Here is a 26,303-nt window from a genome sequence, read left to right as displayed (position 1 = left end):
CAATTGGGGTGAGATTAAATGCTCTGCCCACTATCGGCCAGGGGTAGGGCACAGAACCTGAACCCACTGGTGGAACCAGCTGCTGAGCTCCTGGGGCGCCAGTGTGCAAGTGCTCCAATCTCCCAGTGCACTGGGAGATGTCCTGCCACACTACCCCCCCGCCATCCCCACACCCTTCCCATGCACATTGCCACCCCCTGCTGATCATCCCTGTCTGTGGAGCTCCACCTTCCCTTGCCAATCGCCCGCGTCTGCAGAGTTCCACCTTCCCCTACCAATTGCCCCTGTGTGCAGAGTCCCCTCCTATCCTCCCTATCGGCTGAATTCCACCCTTCCAGCCCCAGTTGCCACCACTGCAGAGTTCCCTCCCTCCCACCGCTCCTCAATTCAGGCTCCCTCCACTCAGGTCCCACCCACTAGACACTGCCTCTGTCACAGCTGGTGAGCAGTGCCAGGGTGCCAGATGGGCACTGCCAGATTGGCACTACCCATCGACACTGCCCAGCCATGTCCCTACCACCAGGCCCCTGATCAGAGGCCCCCAGTAAGGATTGTCTTGTAATTGCCCAGGAAGGCCAAGCTTCCCTTGGGTAATTGTCCAGCAATCAGAACCATATGAGAGTACAATTTTGGATTATTTCAACTGTCTTCCTTAATCATTAGAAAAGTTAAAGGAAATAAAACTCCAAACTCCAGAGAATTATAACACTGACCACCACCAGCCCCCCCACATCTCCCATGCCCTCCAACCCTGACCCCCAGGGGATTATAGTACAGACCCCACACCACCCCCCCCGACTCTGACAACCAAGAGAATTATAGTACTGACCCTACACCAGCACTCCCCAAGCTTACCTCAGGGGATCCCAACTGACCACCCCCTCCCCCCACTGACTATATCATCACTGCCAACAACCGACCCCCCCCCCCACCGACAACCCCGACCACCCAACCCACCCCCAGTGGCCAGCCCCCAACCACCAAAATCTCAAGCCACACCCCCTGACTGAACCCCTCACTGACCACCAGACACACATCCCACCAGCCACCGAACCAAACACCATGGCCAACCTTGATCCATAACCCAAGAGATAACTCCCAACTGACCATCCAACATTTGCACATCGATTAACTATGCAAACCCCATCCCAGTGAGATCCTACCTCCCCCACGAGATAGATTTCAATGCAGGAAATTAGGAGTGGAGTGAGAACCTGACTCCGATTGCCCCTCCACAGAAATTCAGGCCCACTATCTCAAACCAGTTTCTGTCACATGATCCAAAGTCCAAAGATGTGCGGGTTAGGTTGATTGGCCATGCTAAATTGACCATAGATGCGTAGGTTAGAGGGATTAGTGGGTAAGATATGTACGGATATGGGGGTAGGGCCTGGGTGGGATTGTGGTCAGTGCAGACTCGATGGGCCGAATTGCCTCATTCTGCGCTGTAGGGTTCTATGATTGCTATGATCAATACTGTTATTGTATAAACAGCATGGTTTGGAAATCTAAAGTAATTACTGCATAATAGAAGATAGATGGTTGTCTTTCACATTTAATTTGTGGATAACTGGTCTTGTCAGCTCTGTTTCGTTATGTGTTGACTTGGAGACAGGGGGTGGGGTTTTCAGGCTGAGTTTGCCCCAAAACTGGAAAATCCTGCCCCAATAAATTTCCATGGTTCACCACTCACCGACTACGATCCCTGTGGTGGGCAGAACAGGAAAATTCACCCAGGGAATTTGGAGGTCTGTTGATTTTGGGCAATAATTATCAGATTGAAATCCCTCCAATAGGTTCCACTTGGGTGTGTCGATTCACTGGACATTCAAGAAAGAACTTTCCAGAAGATTTGAGGCTGAAATTGCAAAAGTCATCTGACCTCAGCAGCCACCTGAAACAGTCTCGTCAGCGTCCATTTTTAAAAGAAAGATAATTCTGAAAAATTGTATACACACATCACGGTGGCACAGCGGTTAGCACTGCTGCCTCACAGCGCCAGTGTCCCAGGTTCGATTCTGGCCTCGGGAGTTTGAGTTTGCACATACTCCCTGTATCTGGGTGGGTTTCCTCCAAGTGCTCAGGTTTCATCTCGCAATCCAAAGATGTGTGGGTTAGGGGAATTGGCCATGCTAAATTGTCCTTTAGTGTAGGGGGATTAGAAGGATTAATAGGTGAGTAGCACAATGGTTAGCACTACTGCCTCGCAACGCCAGGGACCTGGGCTCGATTCCCGGCTTGGGTCACTGTCTGTGTGGAGTTTGTACATTCTCCCTGTACCTGTGTGGGTTTCCTCGGGGTGCCCCGGTTTCCTCCCACATTCTGAAAGGCGTGCCAGTTCGGTGCATTGACCCAAACAGGTGCTGGACTGTGGCGACCACAGTAACTTCATTGCAGCATTAATGTAAGCCTTCCTTGTGACTAATAAACAAACTTTAAACTTTAAAGTGGGGTTACAGGGATAGGATCTGGGTGGGATTGTTGCTGGTGCAATGGGCCAACATAGCTTCCTTCTGCACTGTAGGGATTCTGTGATTCAATGATTCACCCCATGCATGTTGGAAGTTATGAATAGAACGTGCCTTCACAGGGCATGACAGTCAGCTAACTTTTAAGTTGCGTTAGGCAGACATGACATTGGCCCTCTGTATCCTGGCAACAAACGGCATGGTTAGCACCAGTTGGAGGGAGTGATCATTTAAGTAAGCAGCTAGTGTGAACTTTACACGCTGTCTGCATTTCAATCAAGAGGCACAGGTCAACTGTGTAACGCGACCCCCACGCCTGTTTGGCCTTGGAGGGAGTGCAGAGGAGGTTTACTAGGCTGATACCGGAGTTGAGGGGGTTGAGCTATGAGGAGAGGCTGAATAAACTAGGCTTGTACTCGTTAGAGTTTAGAAGAATGAGGGGAGATCTCATTGAGACATATAAGATGATGAATGGGATGGATAGGATAGAGGTGGAGAGACTCTTGCCGCTCAGAAAGGACAGTAGGACTAGGGGGCACAGCCTCAAGATAAAGGGGGGGCGGTTTAGAACAGAGTTGAGGAGGAACTTCTTCACTCAAAGGGTGGTGAATCTCTGGAATTCTCCGCCCGTTGAAGTGGTGGAGGCTACCTCGCTAAATATTTTTAAGACGCGGGTTGATGGGTTTTTGATAAGCGAGGGGATTAAGGGTTATGGGGAGAGGGCGGGAATGTGGAACTGAGTCACGACAGATCAGCCATGATCTTATTGAATGGCGGGGCAGGCTCGAAGGGCTAGATGGCCTACTCCTGCTCCTATTTCTTATGTTCTTATGTTTTCGGGGGATATCTGAGAAGCCCCCTTGGTAATATCTTACATGAGTAATGAGTGCAAATAATTTGCTGTAAAGGACAGATTCAAATTTCTAAAATTGAAAATTGAGTTACGGCTGAAGGAGAGTTCACCGTTCTATGGATTCTGACAAGTAAAGAGTGGCAACATAAATTTTAAGAGATTTTTTTTCATGTGCTTTATAGCCTCTTAAGATCAGAGATAGTGGCAGGTCCTTGGAATATTAATAGGCTGGCAAGTCACATCTACATTCAGTGTACAGCGTCAAAGAGATTGACAGTCCTTTTAATGTAGGAATCCAAACCTGTCCACTGCAAGGTAGTCGAGATCATTTCACAGACTAGATAAGAAGTATTATCCCACTATCACTGAACTGCCCGCAGGAAAGGAATGGAAATTAAAGAAGATGAAATGTAATTGTGACTTGCGTCAGGATTTTTTCTTTCAAGAATGAATGATTCATTTCTTGTTGCAAAGTAACACAAACATCTTTGCAGAGTTTGGAGGATTTGTTCTGCTTTTGTTTTGTTTAGCTGTAACCTCCGCTACTGTCTTTGAATAGCAAAATGAGCAGGAAAATGCATCCGATGATCAAGGTAGAATCTTTTTATTCTAAAACATTAATATGCAAGCCCGATTTTCTGAAGTGCACGTAAGAAGATGCAATGGCCTTTATAGAGCTTATGCCACTCAGGCCCTTGTTAATGGTTTGATCCCTTAAAGCAATACCTATAATGTCAAAATCATTTCAGGTTAGTGGGTTGCCAGACTGCCCATGCTGGCACCGTGCAGGAATTTGAGTCTCGAAAACATACTGCTTTATAAGATTAGGGGAAACATGACCGCAGGTTAAACAATAAGCCGAAAATAAAACCAGATCCAACATGACTGGATCACTCCTTTTTACAAGTGCACAGTTTATAGAGGTAGCAGCTGCCACTGGGCAGTGGGTAAGATGGATCACCTCAGACAGGAAGCGCTCAGTGATTTATAAATTCTCCCTTTCCAGCAGACAGGAGCCCTTAACTTAGAATCATAGAACTCTACAGTGCAGAAAGAGGCCATTCGGCCCATCGATGCTGCACCGACCACAATCCCACCCAGGCCCTAACCCCAATATCCCTACACATTTACCCCCTAATCCCGCTAACCTACGCACCTCAGGGCACTAAGAAGCAATTTTAGCATGGCCAATAAATCTAACCCGCACATCTTTGGACTGTGGGAGGAAACCGGAGCACCCGGAGGAAACACACGCAGACACGAGGAGAATGTGCAAACTCCACACAGACAGTGACCCGAGCCAGGAATCGAACCCGGGTCCCTAGAGCTGTGAAGCAGCAGTGCTAACCACTGTGCTACCGTGTCACCCCAGAACCGGCGCTAGCCATTCACATGTAACCACCAGCAATGCTCAAGATGTACATTATGATAAGGTTATTAACCTCCAACCAAGTTTTTATACATACTCCAAATTAATTAAAATGTTGTTCAGAAACTTTATGGGTGGAATTTTACAAGATTTTTTTCAAAGTGTCCAGCTAGCGTGAAAACGGGAGACTTCCTGTTTTTCAGGTGTGTTTTCATGCTGAATTTTATGCAGTCCATTTTTGAAACTATGGGTTCGACCGTTTCTAGCTGTTAGAGGCAGTGGGCGGGGCTTACTTCGCCAGGCAACCTGCAGCTCAGATTGGAGCCACAAACTGTGCATGCAAAGGAAAAGCTCCACTGACAGAAAACTCCAGGCCAGATACAGCCTTTCCCTCCCCTCCCACGAACATTGGAGACTCCCCTCTCCACAACATTACTGAGCCCTACATCCTGCCTCCAGCGGCCATCTTTATTCCTGAGAGTAGTAAGGCCTGGGCCTCCTCCACCGTTAATTCATCCTCCTGCTCCTCCTCCTCAGCTCCAGCAGCAACTAAAAGAACAGGAAGATCAGCATTGCAAAAGCCATCTGGCCAACCTGAAGAGGAAAGAGGCTTGGTGCTAGGGATATAGATTCAATAGGGATCTTTGAAAGGAAAATGAATACATGCTTGAAAAGGAAAAATGGGGAATTAAGAGGGGAGTGGGACTAATTGAACAGTTCCAATAACGCAGATCCAAGAAGGTTCATTCTATTTTATCGTCCAGTGATTCTGTGATCATAGAATCCCTATAGTGCAGAAGGATGGCATTTAGCCCATCGAGCCCATACCAACCACAATCCCTCCCTAGCCCTATCCCCAAAACCCCACATATTTACCCTTGCTAACCCCTTGACACTAAGGGGCAATTTAGCAGGGTCAATCACCCTAACCCATACATCTTTGGACTGTGGGAGGAAACCGGAGCACCCAAAGGAAACCCATGCCGAGACGGGGAGAATGTGCAAACTCCACACAGACAGTGCCCTGAGGCCAGAATTGAACCCTGGCCCCTGGCGCTGTGAGACAGCAGTGCTAACCACTGTGCCTGTGAGGACAGACCAATGACAAGCAAATTTTTGCGGTTGTTTGCTTTCTTTTCCTTCTATGGCGGGGCTGTATCATTAACTTCCAGCTTTCTCTACGCTAAAGCTTTAAGACGTGCGTCTCCACTGAAGAATTAACATGACAGCTGTTAGTGTTAATAAATGTTGCTGGCAATCACAATAATAGATGTCAATGCTGACATTCCCAAGATGGAGATTTTAAATGGCGGGGGTCCAGTCTGAGCCCAGATGTGTATCAAAGCCTTGTTAATTGTGCCAAAGCTTCAAAGCTGCAGAACTTCATTACAATGCTAATTCTCTTTCGGCTGTTAAAACTAATACATATTAGTCGGAAATATAATTTCAGCTCGTGTCAGAGGAAGGCGTTTCATCTGTGTTAGGAATTTCTGCAATTAGGCTTCAAAGAATCTGTTCTGACCTTCAGCATCATCTTTGCTTTCATTCTAAAACTAGTTACGCTTTTAGAAAAATCCATGTTGATCTTTATCACAATCCTTATTTTCATTTTGCCTCAGTTTAAAAAATGCTGCTAACTCAATCAATGTCCATTTTTTCAGCAAGGCTGAAATAAATTATTCTTATTATTGGAATTGAAATGCTTTGGCCACCTCCTTGTGCACAGGCAATTCTAACTGGTACCCCACAAATAGCCATTACTCTATTATTCATTGGTGGAGCATGGGCACCACTGGCTGGCCAGCATTTATTGCCCATCCCTGGTTGCCCGAGGGCAACTGAGAGTCAACCAGGTGGCTGTGGCTCTGGGGTAATATGAAGGCCAGACCAAATCAGGATGACAGATTTCCTTCCCTAGAAGACATCAGTGAACCAGATGGGTTTTTCCAACAACGGACGATGGTTTCATGGTCATCAATAGATTCTTAATTCCAGATATTTTTATGGAATTCAAATTCCACCACCTGCTATGGCGGGATTCGAACATGAGTCCCCAGAGCGTTAGCCGAGTTTCTGGATTAATAGTTTTGCGATAACACCACTAGGCCATCGCCTCCCCATACATAGTTGGATCTGCAGTCACCTGATAGCTTGGCATGAGGATGTCATGGGCCTATACTTTGCTGAGCATCTCCGTTCAGTCTCCGAGCCTGACCCCAAATGTTGGGGTTGCTTGTCATGTTAATTCTCTGCCACGCTCACTCTAACCTCTCTAACCTCGTCCTCCTATAAATGAAGTTGTACAAAAGTCGAGGAACAACACCTCATCCTACAGTTAGACACATTATAACCTTCTGGACACAACATTGAGTTCAACAAATTCAGACCATAAACTCTGCTTCTTTTGTCTCAGATATCAGTTCTGGCAATGATTTTGTTTTATCATTTTCTACTCCTCTGGAACTTTCTGATTCTTTTACTATCCTATTACTAATCACTTTTGCCTTGTACCCCCATCCCTTTTGGTCATTTAACTACAAACATACAAGTTTGGAGCAAGAGTAGGCCATTCAACCCTTCAATCCTGTCCCCCATTGAATAAGATCATGATTGATCTGACTCTAACCACCCGCCAATCCCAATAACCCTCCACCACCCTCGTTGATTAGGAATCTATCTAGCTCGATCTCAAAACATTCATCAAAGACTCTGCTTCCACTGCGTTTGGTAGAAGAGAGTTCCAAAGATTCACTACACACTGAGAGAAAAAAATTCCTGTTACGTTTATAAATCAGAGTTGTAGAATCATAGAATCCCTACAGTGCAGAAGGAGGCCATTCGGCCTATCAAACCTGCACTGACAACAATCCCACCCTATCCCGGAACCCAGTGTATTTACTCTATTTAGTTCCTTCGACACTAAGCAGCAATTTAGCATGGCCAATCAATCAGACATGCACACACATCTTTAGAGTGTGGGAGCAAGCCGGAGAACGCAGAGGAAAGCCATGCAGACACAGGGAGAACATGCAAACTCCACATTGAATGGTAATAGAACAGGAGGAGGCGATTCAGCCCATTGTGTCTGTGCCAACTCTCTACAAGATCAACTCAGCTAGTCCCATTCTCCTGTCCTTTCCCGGAGACCTTGCAATTTGTATTCTGCTCGGGTACTTATCCCAGTTCCCTTGGAAAGTCATGATTGAATCCATTTGCACTACACTCTCGGGCAGTGTGCATCTCAGATCCTAACCACTCGCTGCATAGAAAGGATTTCTTCGTGTCGCCTTTGCTTTTTCTGCTAATCATCTTCAGTCGGTGTCCTGGAATTCTCAATTCTTCCACCAATGCGAACAGTCTCTCTCTGTCTGCTCTATTTAAACCCTTCATGATTTTAATCACCTCTAGCAAACCTCTTCTTAAGCTTCTCTCCACCAGGAATAACTCCCGGCTTCTCCCCACAATCCACGTGAACGTCAGCCCCTCGAAGCTGGAACCATTCTCATAAACTAATCCCTAGGCCTAAGCACGCAACCTAGGTCAATGTTTTTGGGTAGTACCGAGGGGAGAGCCACTCTGTCAGAGGCAGCATCTTCGTGACGTAGTCCATCAAGCAAACCAGCCTCTCGTCTATTGGCTCTTAGCCATGGTAAATGCCTAGGGTTAATGAGAATAGGGCTATGGGGTGGGTCTGGGTCAGTTGCACTTTCAGAGAGTTGGTACAGACTTGATGGGCCAAAAAGCCTCTTTCTGCCCTGTTGGAGTTCTACGGTAGATGACCACAATCGGAAATACATCTTTGGGGATTCACTTCCTGAAACATTGCCGGGGGTCTTGCCAAATTTACACGTGGGAATGGAGTCTGCAATGTATCACGAGTGAAAAAAAAATCAGAAATGCCACGCGTTCTAATTTCCTTCTCCATCAAAATTAATGCTACCATTTAAATCAAGCTCTGTGAAGGTACCTTAGTTCTTTTTAAATGACCGATCAGAAACTTCACCTTAGCAAGATTCAGAGATCCACCCAAATGGATCCCTTGCCCAATTTCGTGCATGCCTGAGATACGTCAGCAAGGACATTCCTGCCAGTCAGAAAAACAAATCTTACAGAATCCCACAGTGCAGAAGAGGCCCTTTGGCCCATCAAGTCTGCACCGATGTATGAAAGGCCCTGACCTGCCCACCTAATCCCACTTTCCAGCACTTGGCCCATAGCCTTGAATGTTATGATGTGTCAGCGAGGCATCCCACCTCCACCACCTTCCCAGGCAACGCATTCCAGACCCTCACCACCCTCTGAATAAAAACATTTTTTCTCACATCCTCCCCTACACCTCCCACCCTCACTTTTAACTTGCGTCCCCTCGTAACTGAGTCTTCAACAAAGTGGATCAGCTGCTCCCTCTCCACTCCACATAATCTTCAACACTTCAGTAGGTCGCCCCTCGGCCTTCTCTGCTCCAGAGAAAACAACCCAAATCCATCCAACCTCCCTTTACATCTGTTATCTTGTTATTGGCATCGCCACTCTAAGTTATACACACTTAAAAACGATGGGGCAAAATTTCTTGGATCTGGTAAAAGCAAAATATTGCGGATGCTGGAATCCGAAACAAAAACAGAAAATGTTGGAAAATCGCAGATCCAGACCATAGAAACCATAGAAAATTACAGCTCAGAAACAGGCCTTTTGGCCCTTCTTGTCTGTGCCGAACCATTTTTTGCCTAGTCCCACTGACCTGCACTTGGACTATATTTCTCCACACCCCTCTCATCCATGAAACATTGGCTCTATTCCTTCTCTGCCGATGCTGTCAGACCAGCTGAGATTTTCTAGCATTTTCTGTTTTGTTCCTGGTTCTGGTGCCTTGTATAATCCAAGCGAAAATTCGGAAGTATGTTATCCCAGAAAGAGAGCCCATTTGATTCTCTATACATTAAATATTCACAGACTCCACTCTAGAAATGTATTTCTCTTCTGTGTGCAGCAGGCTCTCGAATACACAGATATAATAACAGAAAAATCTGCCCCAGTGTCTTGATGCAGGATGCAATTGTTAGCGGATTACAGCTGTTCTACTATCCTGGTTCACTGAGCCAGAACCCGAACTCAGTACAATGTTATAAAAGAACAAAATTACGACAGAATACATACAATATAAATTATCTTTCCCTTGGTAAACGCATACCTGTCCAATACAATTGTTAGCCAAGCGAAACATTCCAATTTACCATTTCCATTCACTCCCATTATCCAGAAATCCTGATCCAAAGCAAATTCCTCATTGGAGCCTAATACTGTGTGGCAAACTAGTTGTGTTTTTATCAGTATTTATTTGTGTTCAATTATTCTAATCAGGAGAGGCTGTTGTAACTTGTAAATCCATTCTAAGTATGAAAGGCTTACATGAGATTGCCATTGTTTTAGTCTTCACCAGGCATCCAACTCAATCCTTTCCCACCAGCATTCGATTCATAGTTAATTTTCAATTTCAATTAGCAATGTATAATTTACTGAAAGCTTGGGAAAGGAATGATTAATCTCATTTGTGACTTTTGAGCACATTGATGCATTGCTACCCATAGTTATTAGGTAGCCTAGTGTAAACTGAATGATATTTTAAACCGCTCTGTTTTGTATAAGGTGAGGTGAGTCATAGAATCCCGACAGTGCAGAAGGAAACCATTTGGCCCATCGATCCTGCATTGACAGCCATCCCTTTCCCCAACCATTTACCCTCCTAATTCCCCCCAGCACTAAGGGGTAACTTAGCATGACCAATGAACCGGCACGGTAGCACAGTGATTAGTGCTGCTGCTTCACAGCTCCAGGGTCCTGGGTTCGATTCCTGGCTCGGGTCACTGTCTGTGTGGAGTTTGCACATTCTTCTCGTGTCTGCGTGGGTTTCCTCCAGTGCTCTGGTATCCTCCCAAAGATGTGCGGGTTAGGTTGATTGGCCGTGCTAAAATTGCCCCTTAGTGTCCTGGGATGCGCAGGTTAGAGGGATTAGTGGGTAAATGTGTAGGGATATGGGGGTAAGCCCTGGGTGGGATTGTGGTTGGTGCAGACTCGATGGGCCAAAGGGCCTCTTTCCACACTGTAGGGTTCTATGATTCTATGATAACCCGCGCTTCTTTGGAGTGTGGGAGGAAACCAGAGCACTTGGAAAAAACCCACGCAGATATGGAGAGAATGTACGAACTCCACACAGACAGTGACCTGAGTCTGGATTTGGACCCGGGTCCCTGGCACTGTGAGACAGCAGTGTTAACCACTGTGCCACCATACAGCTGAAAGCCACCCTGAAACGTGAACAGAAGAATCATTTTTGATGTTATTACACTGCTATGACAGCTTTGATTTATATGGAATTTAAAAACTTGAAGATCAGGTTATATCTTGGGACTAGACTGTAAATAAAACAAAGTATAGATGATGAAAAACCATACCCAGGTGATAACCTACAGATGGCTGAACAAGTGTTTATTTAACGTCTCCCGCATTAAAGGTCAGTTCACAAGATTGTGATTGGTATTAGGAGATGGTTCGGGGGAGCAAAATAAAGTAACATTGCTGGGTATTTAAACACAGTGGACAGTGATCTCCCCCCCCAAGACTCTCCAGCTGGTGGCTGTCCTATGTTGCCTCATATTGAACAGGACTTCTCCAGGATTAAGGACCCAGGAGGTGGAAATCTCACCACCAAGAACTGCCGGGCAATCCGAAACCAGCAGTTATCCATTGCGGGCAACACCTTTGGGCGCAGTGACAATGTAATAGTGACGATGACTGAGGGATCCAGACCACAGGTGAGCAAGGATAGGTTAGAGTTCATAGAATCCCTACAGTGCAGAAGGAGGCCATTTGGCCCATAGATTCTGCATCGATCACAATCTCACCCAGGCTCTATCCCTATAACCCAAAATATTTACCCTGCTAGACCCCGTGACATTAAAGGGCAATTTAACATGGCCAATCCACCTAACCCACACATCTTTGGACTGTGGCAGGAAACCAGAGCACCCAGAGAAAACCCACGCAGACATGGGGCGAACATGCAAATTCCGCACAGACAGTGACCCAAGCTGGGAATCGAATCCAGTGCCCAGTCCCTCAATCAGATACCGAGTGCGGGAGGTGAGGAAGGAGGATGGTGCACAAGCAAACACAGCAAGGTTTGCTTCTCTGATTCTCCATGTATAACGGCCTCACCTGCCACTGCTGATTGAGTAGCGTCTGGATGAGGTCCTGAAATGAGCATTCAATGCAATTAAAGTGGGGACATGGCAGGTTGGCTATCCATGAGCCTTCCCATCCTAGACTTAATCAGCACAGAAATGTGGCCATGATCCCCACTCAGCATCCTCCATTAAATGCACTCTGACCCTCCAAACTTACCTCAGAGGAAAGCATTAAATTCCACCCATTGGGTCAGATTGTGCCACAGCAGCCATCTGCTGTTAGTTCAAATTACTCCTGCGTTTTTCAATGTTGCTGAAACTACTAGTTAATAACTGTGCAGTGAGTGAAAGAGGACACTCAACACCGTAAATAAGAGACTTAAGGATTGGGAAGAAAATACAAAGGATTGAGAAGGAGAATAATTTAAAGGGGATGAATTCTTTGTTGCAGAAGCGAATGAGTGAACTGAGTCTTCCGAGATTGTGTAAAGCTTCAACAAAAATGGCTTGATTCAATGTGCATCAGGGAGAGTAGAACTGTAACTTGCTTCTGAGATACTCTAATGATTACTAGTTCTTACAGATTCTTATACCTCTTTATTTACATTAGGAAACATTACATTTCCATCAGGTTATCATATTGTTAGTTTGAACTGGTTACAGTTCAGTTTTTGATCGCATTGTGTGGTTCCATTGTCTTGTGTGTTTTAGTCTTAATCATTTTCTGGACATCTCCTGTCTACCTGTTTATAATATCAAGCCGTTGTGTTTGTCAAAGTGGTTTCAATGGGGTGTTAATTCTCCCATGTCCTGAATACTTGATTACGTTTTTAGAGGCACAATGGTTCCTCTCGATCTTTTGGAGCCTTGATAAGTGACATCAATTTTCAAATGGTTGTTGTAGCATTGGAGCAATTCCATCCGGGGGTAACTGTTTTCATGTCGTCTGAAATATAATTATTGATATTTTGTCCTGTCTGCCTGCAGTACAGCCTGTTTAACCCTTTCTATACTCTCCTCTCCTGCTGCAGCCCATACTCCCTGAGTTTTGCCCTACTACAATTATCAAACCAGGTGCGGAGAACTAAAGAGAGGGAAAGAGGACTGGATTAACGGAGTGAAAAAGAAACAGAAAGGAAATGCAGAAGAAAAATTGAAGTTCAAATTTAACGTTTTTAAAATCTCTGAGAAAAATCAAGATTTGATGGAATGACCCTTTATATAATAATTAATTTTGAAGAGTTGACTGGCAGTTATTAACATTGTGAAGAAGTTACTTTCTCTTGTAATGACTTGACTTAACTCTCTGTGTCAAAAACAGAAAATGTTGGAAAATCTCAGCAGGACTGAAAGCATCTGTGGAGAGAGAATAGAGCCGGTATTGAGTCTGGATGACCAATATAGACTCAAAATGCTGGCTCTGTTCTCTCTCCATGGATGCTGTCAGACCTGCTGAGATTTTCCAGCATTTTTTGTTCTCTTTTCGGATTCCAGCATCTGCAGTATTTTGACTTTAACTCTCTGTGATGTGTTTAATTGTCAGTTCATAGGTGGTTAGTGGCACAGTGGCACAATGGTTAGCACCGCTGCTTCACAGCGCCAGGAACTTGGGTTCAATGCCCAGCTTGGGTCACTGTCTGTGTGGAGTTTACATGTTCTCTCTGTGTCTGCATGGGTTTCCTCTGGGTGCTCCGGTTTCCTCCCACTGTCCAAAGATGTGCTGGTCAGGTGGATTGGTCATGCTGATTTACCTCTTAGTGTCAGGGGGATTAGCTAGGGTAAACGCATGGGGTTAAGGGGATAGGGCTTGGGTGGGATTGTGGTCGGTGCAGACTCGATGGGCCGAGTGGCCTCCTTCTGCACTGTAGAATTCTGTAATATTGGAAAGCACAGCAAGCTGCTGCAATAATACTGAGAGAAGGAGGGTGATATGTTTTTCTGTGTAGTCATAGGCGGAAAGGCACAACTCAGACAGCAAGTTGTGAATATTCATTTCTGACTGTGTGTTTTCACCTTGTCTGAAGTGGCTGTAGCATTTACCCATAAATAGTGGCAAGCACCAATAGACTTGATCACATTATGGCAACATCCCAAGGTGAGTCATTAGAATTTAATCGGAGAAAATTGACATTCTGCCAAAGAAGGAGCCATTAGGAAGGGTGATCAAATAGCTGTTCAGTGATGGAGTTTAAGGAGCTCTATAAACAAGTAGATGTACAACATTACTTCAAATGAAACCCTTCCAGCAGAACAAGCAGACAGGATTCAAACTGGAAAGTGGCAAGTTTAGAATCAGTATCAGAAAGTTCTTCATACAAAGAACAACCAACAAACAGAACGGATTTTCATTGCAGAGCATAAAGGCAAAGACCTCAACTCATTTTACAAATTGTTTGGAACACATGCTGATATGAATACAGGGCCTTTCTAGATGAGTTAATTCGGGCAGATTGAATGGTGTTTCTCATCTGTATCTATTCTTCTGGTTTGATAACTTCCACAAGAATAAGGTTCTCAGAGGACCAAGATCACCAGAGAATGTCTGGAGGAACTTTTCACTGAATCATTGAATGAAAGGGTTGCCTGGGGAGCCCAGGTTTTAACTCTACAGTTCGCAATCTCTAGCCCTGATTGGTTGGTTACTTACCCTAAGGTTGACTGACAAGCTGGCCTTTCAGTTTGGCTGGGCAATCTCAGAAGGAGACTACAGGAAAATCTAAGACCCCAGCCATTTGTACTGGGAGGTCTAACCTCAAAGCTATTGTGGGGGTATGGGGGCCTGGGGGGAGGGGCTATAGAATGGTGCTAGCCTACAGGGGCATGGTGGGGTTGATTGGAGGCAAGGATCGGGGGGGAGGAATTTGATTCCAAGGTGGGGATCTTATTGCCAATCTTGGTGCAGTGTTCTGATTCTGTAATTCTATCTGATCCCAAAGAGAACAGAACCTCAAAAGAGACTTCTAATTCCTAGTCTGGTGGCAAGGGCCAACTTCAATCCATAACATTGGACAGAATTCAAATCCTGATCCCACAGCGAGGTACAATCCTGAATCTCAAGAGAAGGTTCAATTCCAGTGGGCATGCAATCTCCAACTATGGGAGCAGAGTGGGAGAAGGAGACAGGGAGCTGCAGAGATCTGATCCCAAACGTTTGAATCCTGCTGGGAGAGTTTGTGTGTGGAAGGTATCAGTTGGTGGGGGAACTTGGCAAATAGAAGGAGATGTGCCTGCCCCCCGACCCACAAGGAGCGCTGTAAAGGTATGATTCTTTTCCTTCAGGCTGCCCTTGCCTCACAGCATCTTCCATCATCCCTGAGGCCAAATGTTAAAACTGCAAATCGGATTAAAATTGGAAGCATCCAACCTCTGAGATATTTAAAATGTCAACTCACTTCCTGGGAGTGGATTTGTCACCCACCCTGTAACGTCCAATTGTTTCTTTGAATTTTTACTCTATTCTTAAAGTTACAGAGCCAAGGCACAGCCTAGACTGGGCCAGCTCTTAATCCATCTCATTGCTTGCCCCAAAAACCAATTCAATTCAACTAACTGGGGCAGCACGGCGGTTAGCATTGCTGCCTCACAGCGCCAGGGGTCCAGGTTCAATCCCCGGCTTGGGTCACTGTCTGTCCGGAATCTGCTCATTGTCCCGTGTCTGCATGGGTTTCCTCTGGGTGCTCCGGTTTCCTCCCACAATCCAGAAGACGTGCCGTGCTAAATTCTCCCTCAGTGGACCCAAACAGGCGTCCGAGTGTGGCAACTAGGGGATTTTCACAGTAACTTCACTGCAGTGTTAATGTAAGTCTACTTGCGATTCTAATAAATAAATTCTAAAACACTTTAAACTGAATCCAATTCACGGTCTCACAAGTGAGACATATTGGATTGTAGCTGACAAAAGTAGGCATTACTCTTGACCTTGGGCTTGATCCTACACTTGAACGTATTGTTCAATTGTTAGGTGTTTGATTATTCGTGTCTGTTGACTGCACATGATTTGATTGGCTAAGCCTGGGTGTGGTTCTCAGAGAGAGACACTGAGCTGAGGCTGACTGCAGCCAAAAGCATTGCAAATACAGCTTTGCACACATAGAAACTGGTGTATCATCTCTGCACGTCTCCATGGCATTAAAAACAAACACACGTTGTGTCCCACCTCAGGAAAATCCAGAAGTCAGTGGATTGGAGCTGGCTTTCCAATGATCCCATTGAAGAATGGGGGTTAAGGAAGAAACAGAGAGGCAACGGCAAAATTAGAAAATCAGCCTGATTGAAGAAGGAAGATAAAAAAAATCAGCTTAACAGAAAGTTAGTTAGAAAGCTAGCTTAGAATAGAGAACTAAAAAAAACTGCAAGATGCTTATCAATTGAGCCATAATATTGTAAATTGGGCTTCATGACTGGAAAATTCTGCCAGAAATTTGAATGACTGAAGAATCATAGAATCACAAAATCCCTACAATGCAGAAGGAGGCCATTCAGCCCATCGAGCCTGCACTAACAATAATCCCACCCAGGCCCTATCCCCATAACCCCATATATTTACCCTGCTGATTCCCCTAACACTAAGGACAACTTTAGCATGGACAATCCACCTAACCCGCACAACTTTAGCATGGACAATCCACCTAACCCGCACAACTTTAGCATGGACAATCCACCTAACCCGCACAACTTTAGCATGGCCAATCCACCTAACATGCAGATACAGGCAGAACGTACAAACTCTGCAGACTCCACAAAGACCAATCAGCCAAGGCCGGCATCGAACCTGGGTCCTTGGAGCTGTGAGGCAGCAGTGCTAATCACTGTGCTGCCCCTAGTTATTAAAGATGCAACTTTCCCTTTGCAATTTTCACATGAAGATTCAATAGGGGATGAGAGTGGACCAATAAGGGAATAAGGCAGCATGCAGAATAATACAGGGTCAGCCTGGAAGTGGAAAATTAGTGAATATTGTGTACAGTCAGGTAGCAGAAGGAAGCCAATCAAGTGAAAGGAGGCAGATTAAAGTCTGCTACATGCAGAAGGTATAAAATGAGGCATTTTGTGCTTCAAACACCAGTACAATCGGAGGGAGCATGCTTCTATATGCTACACTTTATCTCCATGTCCACCTTGTTTGTAAATTGCGATTTTCGCTGAGGAAGAAACAAAGGTATTGAACCTCTTGGGGTAGACTGCAAATTTCCACTGCAGTCACTCGTGCAGTGACAACATTGCAAAAATGGAAGGCAGGATTTAGGAGAAAGCGTAGGCCATTCGGCTTACTGAGACCACTCAGTCTTGAGGTTCTTCATTGGTAAAGAGATCGAAGATTGTGGGGAAATGATGGGAGAATGGGGTTGAGAAATTTATCAACCATGATTGAATGGTGTAGAAGATGCAGTAGGCTGAATGGCCTAATTCTGTTCCTATGTCTTATGGCCTTATAGCTTTTCAATATGATAATGGCTGATTAGATTGTGGTCTCAGCTCCACTCTCCTGTCTGTCCCCATTACCGTTGACAAACTTGTTGTCAATCAAAAATCCACCCATCACAGCCTTCAATAAATTCACTGACCCAGCTTCCAATCCTCCCTGGGGAATCAAACTTCATTGACTAATGACCCTCTGAGAGGAAATAGTTTCTCTATCTTTGTTGTCACATACGTTACTGCAGGGATTTGTAATCTTGCTCCATTAAACAGGGATAAACAAACTCTCTGGGAGCAGTTGCAGCTCATCTATTAGGTAGCTAGCTTCAACTGGTTTTCAAGTAGCTATGGGAAGTTTTCTAAGTCTTCTGCACAGAAGACAGACACAAAAATGGGTGGCACGGTGGCACAGCGGTTAGCACTGCTGCCTCACAATGCCAGGGAGCTGGGTTCGATTCCCGCCTTGGGTCACTGTGTGTGTGGAGTTTGCACATTCTCCCTGTGTCTGCATGAGTTTTCTCCAACACTCCAATGATGTGTGGATTGGCTATGCTAAATTTGCTCCTTGGTGTCAGGGGGAATGGCTAGTTACACGCATGGAGTCATGGGGCTCGGGCCTGGGTGGGATTGTGGTCAATGCAGACTCGATGGGCTGAATGGTCTCCTTCTGCACTGTAGGGATTCTATGAAAAATCTGTTCAATGGTTCTGTCATTTCCATTAATAATTGTCACTCGCTGGATCATCAACACTCGCTTTTGTTATTCTTGCTGAAACTCTTGCTAACTGTTCAAGTTAGCTTTCTCTCATCCTTTAGTTTTCCCCTTTTGATTATTTTTTAGTCATTCTTTGCTGCTTTATAGACCAGGATTCCTTGACTTTGCTCGTAACTGGGATTCTCCAGTCCTGCTGCTGCTGCGAATGGAGTTTTAGCTGAGCGCCAAATTCTCTGGCAGCGATGGTGGGAAGAAATTCTGCGTGTGAAATTCTATAATGTTGTAATATCACAGTTGCCTAAAGGCTTCTTCACCATGGGGTTATTGACTAATCCTGTCTCATTGCACATTACCAGCTCTAAAATAACCTGTTCCTTGGTTGGCACTAGAATGTATTGCTCTAAGAAATTATCCCAAATACACTCTGAGCTCATTTTCTAAGTTGTCTTCAAAGTCACCTATGGTTATTGCAGTATCTTTCTTATGCACCCAATTTATTTCTTCCTGTATACTCTGCCCTACAGTGTTACTACTGTTAGGAGACCTATAAACTATTCCTACAAATGACCCTTACCTTTCCTTTACCTTGTCTCGATCAGAACTAAATTTACATTTTGTTCTTTTTAGCTAAGGTTATCTCTCCTTATTGTTGCAATGTATTGTTTAATTAACATCACTATCCCACTACATCTCCCAGTTTCCTGTCTTTTTTGAAATGTTGAATACCCTTCAGTATGCAGGTCCTAGTCTTGGTCACCTTGCAACCATATCTCTGTAATGCTATTAGGGCATATGCGTATTTATTCCTATGTGTGCTAACAATTATTGTATTCTGTTATGAATGCTGTATGCATTCAGAAACAGAGCCTTTAGCTCTATCTTTTTACCATCTTTTGCAATCTTTGGCCTTATCTGCTAAAGCTCTAAGTTTATATGTTCTGTTCCTTGTGACCACGCTCTGGTTATCGTTACTCAAATCCTTGCCCTATTCCCTTGTTGTTTTCCTCTGATTTATTACAATTTCTCACATATTCCTTCCCCCCAACTATTCAGTTGAAAGACCCCTCTACCACCCTTGTTATTCGTTCACCAAAGCACTTGCCCCAGCATCTAGACCCTAACCCTGTAACCCCAAGTATTTACACTGTTAGTTCCCCCTAGCCTACACTTCTTTGGACACTCAGGTGAAGACTTTCCCAACAGTATTGCTGCCAATACCCCATGAGTCAAACCTCATTTCTCTCACGCTAGTTTTTGAGCCTGGCATTCAGCTCTGTAATCTTATTCACCCTATGCCAATTTTACTGTGCCTCGGGTAATAAGAGATTATGATACCTTTGAAGTTCTGCTTTGTAATTTAGCTCCTTGCTGCTTATATTCCCCAAGCAGAATTCTTTTGCTACTCCTAACTATCATTAGTACTCACATGTACTATTATAATTAGATCCCTCCTCCCCCAGCTGCATGTTTCTCTCCGAGTAAAAAGTCTCACATCACCAGGTTAAAGCCCAACCAGTTTATTTGATAGTAAACCCACAAGCTTTTGGAAACGCTGTTTCTTCGTCAGGCATGTGACGAAGGTGTGTGACACAGACCTGACGAAGAAACAGTATTTCCAAAAGCTTGTGGATTTTCTATCAGATAAACTGGTTGGGCTTTAACCTGGTGTTGTGAGACTTTTTACTGTGTTTACCTCAGTCCAATGCCAGCATCTCCACATCATGTTCTGGCCAACTCAGTGCAGAAACCTAACGCTCAGCAGGCAAGACATCCTACTGGGCTCTCACTCTTGGCTACTGTGTTTTCCCCCTGAATATTATTATTCATAGAACATAGAACACTACAGCACAAACAGGCCCTTCGGCCCACGAGTTGCGCCGATCACATCAACACCTATCTATAACCCCCAATCCCATAAAACCCCATATACTCATCCAGAAGTCTTTTAAAAGACCCCAGCGAGTTCACCACCACCACCGCTGACGGCAGCCGATTCCATTCACTCACCACCCTCTGAGTGAAAAACTTACCCCTAACATCACTTCTGTACTTTCCTCCCCGCACCTTAAATCTGTGTCCTCTCGTAGCGACCATTTCAACCCAGGGAAATAGCCTCTGAGAATCCACCCTATCCATTCCTCTCAACATTTTATAAACCTCTATCAGATCGCCTCTCAACCTTCGTCTCTCCAGGGAAAAGAGACCCAGCTCCCTCAACCTAACTTCATAAGGCATGCCTCCCAGTCCAGGCAACATCCTTGTAAATCTCCTCTGTACTCTCTCAATAGCTTCTACATCTTTCCTATAGTGAGGCGACCAGAACTGCGCACAGTACTCCAAATGAGGCCTGACAAGGGTCTTATAAAGTTGCAGCATTACCTCCCAACTCCTAAACTCAATCCCTCAATTAATGAAGGCCAGTACACCATACGCCTTCTTGACCACCTCTTCCATTCCTGACGACTCTTCCTGCTTCAGTAGCTTCCTATACTGTAGCACCCTGGTCAGTTCACTCACCCAGCCTGCAGTCCTCACTTTCATCCATACAAGCTGCGAAAACCTGTTGGACAATTGCCTGGGCTGAGGCTCCTCCACTTCTAACTTCTCAATAACCTTATCTTCCTCACTCGCACTCACACCCTCCTGCCCTTGCCCACTAACCAACAAAGACCCTATAAAGTAAAGTAAAGTTTATTTATTAGTGTCACCAGTAGGCTTACATTAACATTGCAGTGAAGTTACAGTGAAAATCCCCTACTGCCACAGCTCCAGCGCCTATTCAGGTACACTGAGGGAGAGTTTGGCATGGCCAATGCACCTAACCAGTATGTCTTTCAGACTGTGGGAGGAAACCGGAGCACTGGGAGGAAATCCATGGGGACATGGGGAGGACATGCAGATGCCACACAGTCATCCAAGACCGAGAATCGAACCCAGGTCCCTGGGGCTGTGAGGCAGCAGTGCTAACCACTGTGTCACTGAGCCGCCCATTCCTAAGGGGTGTGACAGACGTCTGGAACAAGGGATAGAATTTTCCCTTCCCACCCGCCATAGGAAGTGTAGCGGGCGGGGGTGAACCATGCAAAGGTCTATTGACGTTGGGTGGGAATTTCCAACCTTGGGGCGAGTTCAGCTGGAAAATTACAACCAATGTGCGGAAGTAACTCACCCTCCCACCTCCCCCCTACCCCTAATGCATCCCAGTGTCTGTATTCAATCAGTTGATTGAAGTTGTTTCAGATGTCTGAGAATGTGATAAGTAAGATTTTTAATTATGTTATTTAGAATAGATTTTAATTGTCTCTGAGTTTTTATAATATTTATAACATTTCTGAGGTTTCTGTTCAGGTTTTAAAACTATATTTAATCTTTAAGATTGTTAAAGTTTCTGCATGGACTTTGGTGAACATTTTTACATTTCATGGGCCTTAGAAAGCAGAAAGGTCTCCCTTGAGCTTTCCTCTTCTGCTTTGAGGAGGAAGAGGAGGATCAGGAGACCAGCTCGGAACAGGTTTCGGAGGGTGGCCTCCAGCCCTCGGCAGTTAATTGGCATTCATTCCTCTGCCTTTCGATGCAGGTGAGCCACTTTTCTCTGATACTCGGCAATACAGTTTTGTGACATTCTGCCACTTCGCTCTAAGTTATTCTCCACATATTTTATCCGCGGCAAAGCATCTCCCTGACAAAAAAAAAATCCGGCCTACTTACTGTATCAAACTATCATGGCTCCCCTTCGAGCCTCTGCTTGTGTGGGCATTTAACCTTAGCCTGCTGCTTCTGGTATCACGGCAGATGGTTCAAAAGTGATTGTGGCAGAAAATTGAGTGGGCTCTTATAGAAAATGTGTGCGTTTAAAGAACTACCCTCAATCACTTTCCAGCAGAATTCCATAGAATCAGTCATATTCCATCGGCAGGCCGTGAATGTAAGTAGGAATACCATCGGGAAGCCACGGGAAAAAAATTTGCATAATGCCAACCCTGTGTGATCATCAGGACACGGAACAGAGCATGGGTCCCAATTCTCCCTCCAACACAACAGCGGGATCATTCCTAATGACCTGCATCGCCCCGGTGCAAAAACTGGGAAATGCATGATTTGCATTTCATTAGAATATGCTGCGGCACATTTGTATGTCATTTCTGGCATGTAATCCAGAAAATTGACAACAAAGGGGGGAAAGAAACACAGCGATTATCTCCCGAGTTATTGAAACTGTACAGGGCAGCGGGGAATTCTAATGATAAACAGCCCATAAACAGCTCCACAGTCACAGAAGGGAAAATAGCATTTGTATTATCTGTAGCACTGAAAATTAAAATACATACATATCTCAACTGCTAAGAGGATGGAGTTCCCCGCATTAAAAGCAACGCACATTAACCTGCGAAAATTTCAACTTAAGTTTTGTCGTGATTAGTTCATTCAGTCTCCTGTTGTCACCTGCTTGTTAACAGACATTTAAATAATGAGAGAGTTTAAGTTTATTTATTAGTGTCACAAGGGGGAAGGCTTACATTAACACTGCAATGAAGTTACTGTGAAAATCCACTAGTCGCCACACTGCTGGCACCTGTTCAGGTATACTGAGGGGGAATTTAGCATGGCCGATGCAACTAGCCAGCACGTCTTTCAAATTATGAGAGGACATCTATGTTAAGCATTCATCCATTATGCCTTTCTTCTGTCTACCATTCATCATTATTTTAAATCCTTACTGGAAACCAAACAGGCCCAAATTTTCACCCACAGCCCTAACATTTCTGCAGAGAATTATTTTTGTTTAAATATACTTTATTGCACAGATGCACGATTAAGGAATTTGGCTTGTTAGACACCAATTAGTGGCAAACGTATAAGTTTATTCATTCTCCAGTTCGCTCAACATTAATGGCGCCTGCACTAAAGCAGCAGAGAGAATCAGCAGAGGTCCAACCTGGTAAAGAACAAAGGGTATTGTGAGGAGCAGTACAACCATCTCAATCTCCACGGCAACAAAGACACTGGGTATAACTATGTTGGGAGAAAGGGGAGGAGCAGCAGGGAGGTCAGGGGCTATAGAGACTCTTGCCATTGTTCCACACACTGTGTCTGTTTTAGGCTGTAAAAAGTCTGACAACACCAGGTTTTAGTCCAACCTATTTATTTGATAATATACTCGCAAGCTTTCGGGGTTAGCCCCTTCGTCAGGTGAATGGAGAGTTCTGGCCTCAGACAGAGCACATAAAGCACAGACAGTTTAGAGATTACTGATTAGAATGCGAATCCCTACACCTAACCTGCTGTTCAAGACCTGAAGTGGCTGATAATGTGGGTTCATGTCGCACTGTCTGTGGCCCCCGTGGCTTGCCTGGGTTTGCAGAACCTCACTTACTGTGCTGTCTGGAGACAATACACATCTCTTTAAACTGTGATCAGTGTTCCTTCCACTCACATTATCAGCCACTTCAGGTCTTGAACAGCAGGTTAGGTGTAGGGATTCGCATTCTAATCAGTAATCTCTAAACTGTCTGTGCTTTATGTGCTCTGTCTAAGGCCAGAACTCTCCATTCACCTGACGAAGGGGCTAACCCCGAAAGCTTGTGAGTATATTATCAAATAAATAGGTTGGACTAAAACCTGGTGTTGTCAGACTTTTTACAGTGTTTACGCCAGTCCAACGCCGGCATACCCACATCATGACTGTTTTAGGCAGCAGAACTAAGGTTAGCACAGGAGCACAGTGGTTAGCACTGCTGCCATGATGTGGAGATGCCGGCGTTGGACTGGGGTAAACACAGTAAGAGGTCCTTGCACCGCCAGGGACCCGGGTTCAATTCCAGCCTTGGGCGACTGTCTATTCTCCCTGTTTCCACGTGGGTTTCCTCCAGCTGTTCCGGTTTCCTCTCACAGTCCAAAAATATGCAGGCTAGGTGGATTGGCCATGTTAAATTGCCCCTTGGCATCCCAAGGATAGGGGGTTGTGAGGGGTTACAGGATAAGCTGCTCTGAGTTGGTGCAGACTCCAAAAGGCCTCCTTCTGCACCATAAGGATTCTTTGCTTTTATGAACTATTTTGACTTCACTGTGTGAGACACCTGAACCTCACCAATGAAACCATAAGTAAATTCCACCATTTTCTGGAGTCAAAGCTACAGCCAATCAAAACCTTCACACAACTCTGTCAGGAACAGATAAAAGTTACAGAAATTAACCTTTTTATTCAACGTACAAATCATGCTCATTTATAACCTTCTCACCTGTCTCCTTATTCTACATATTCAATTAGTTCTTAACCAACTTTGATACTTCCCTTTGTTTTGGATTTACAGCAGAAATTTTATGTACAATAAAACGCTCAAGTTAATTTGCCTGACACCTGTAGCTCATTTTGAAAGGCCTGCATGTAATTTAATTGTACATTGAAAAGATCAGGCCAGACTCCTTCAAGTTCACCTTCACGGCTGACCTTAGCGCTCAATTTTGACATCAGATGCTTTTCCCTGATATTTTGTCAGCTTCCCGAGGCACATGACCACATTCGTATGGTCCACGCAACGACATTTTTTGACAATTGGTCGTGTTTTCTGTTCCACGTGGCACAGGTACAGATGTCTGCAGTCTCACTGCTGAATTCATAGAATGATACAGCATAGATCTCAGGCCACCCTCGCAAAGCAGGAGGCAGGCCAGTATAAAGATCTGTCACAGTGGGGTTGGCCAATGGTGTCCTCTTTCTATAATTTCTATAAGAAGTCTCACAACACCAGGTTAAATTCCTTCAGGTTTATTTGGAATCACGAGCTTTCGGAGTGCTGCTCCTTCATCGACCAGGTGAGTGGAGAAGGAGCAATGCTCCGTAAGCTGGTGGTTTCAAATAAACTTGTTGGACTTTAACCTGGTGTTGTGAAACTTCTTACTGTGCCCACCCCAATCCAATGCCGGTGTCTTCACCTTATAAGTTCTGTGGCTGTTTTGTGAATAAAATTCCATCATTGCAGGTGTTTTCTCAAACATGCACCGCTTCTAGATGACACTTAGGGGGCGATCTTCCCAAAAAAGGTGCCATAAAAGTCTGGAAACAGGAGTCTTCTGTGCTTAACTGGGCGAGTTTGGCCCTGCAATCTTCCTGCCAGTGAGTGAAGCCTAAGCACGCCGGTGAAGCCTCCTTCAGGCTGCTCGGGGCACCATTGCCCAGTGCACCTCTATCAGGTGTTAAGCCTCGCGGTTACACTCCAGTAATAAAAGATGACGCAAGTCCAACTTTTTCATAAATTCACTCATTTACAACTTTACATACATGCACCCAACACCCAGCGCCACCTGTAACCCCTCTATGTATCCCCGGTGAGTACTATTAAACAATTAACATACAAATTAGGCCTAAGGTGGGAGGTTGCAGTTAACCCATTCCTAACATCAGATCAGACAGCGAACCAGGTGACATCCTACTACTGACCCAGTTCCCTGGTGAACCCCCAACCACACCCCCACCAGATTCCAGGAAGCCGGAAGATGCTGTGCAGGCATCTTGCGTTTATATAAATAGGTTTCACGCCCTTTCTAGGCGCAAAGCCGATCTCGCCAGCAAAGTAAAATTTATTTATTAATGTCAAAAGTAGGCTTACATTAACACTGCAATGAATTTACTGTGAAAATCCCGTCATTGGCACACTCCAGCACCTGTTCAGGTACACTTTAGCATGGCCAATGCACCTAACCAGCAGGTCTTTGGACTGTAGGAGGAAACTGGAGCACCCAGAGAAAACCCACACAGACATAGGGAGAATGTACAAACTCCACACAAACAGTGACCCAGGCCAGGAATTGAACCCAGTTCCCTGGCACTGTGAGGCAGCAGTGCTAACTACTGTGCCACAAAACAGGACTGGGAGGATAGCAGGTCGTGAAGCAATTTTTTATTCTCCAGTAAGATTGTGCCCTAAGGCACAAAAGCACATCTTCTTGGCTGACCTTAGTGCCAACTATTTCAATCTCCACAGCAGCAGAGGTACTTAGTTACGATGTGCACCAATGGGCAGGTGATTTACTTAGTTACGATGTGCACCAATGGGCAGGTGATTTAAATCCTATTTAATCATCTCAGCATCATAAGATAGACAGCGAGCGACTATATGATAAATGGAAACTCCAACAGCAAGAAACGCAGGGCTCAGATAAGCTGACTCTGAACTTTTCCTTTTTCATTTAGTCTTCCTGATTTTCTATCAGAAGTGTGAGATTATGGATGGAAATGAAAACTGGGAGAGATGTACATCAAGTAACTGATCCAGTATTGTCCATCTCCCAAAAGGAA

Source organism: Carcharhinus amblyrhynchos, chromosome 20 (assembly GCF_965287045.1).
Source record: "Carcharhinus amblyrhynchos chromosome 20, sCarAmb.v2.hapA, whole genome shotgun sequence".
Taxonomy (NCBI): Eukaryota; Metazoa; Chordata; class Chondrichthyes; order Carcharhiniformes; family Carcharhinidae; genus Carcharhinus; species Carcharhinus amblyrhynchos.
Note: the sequence above shows the minus strand (reverse complement) of the source record.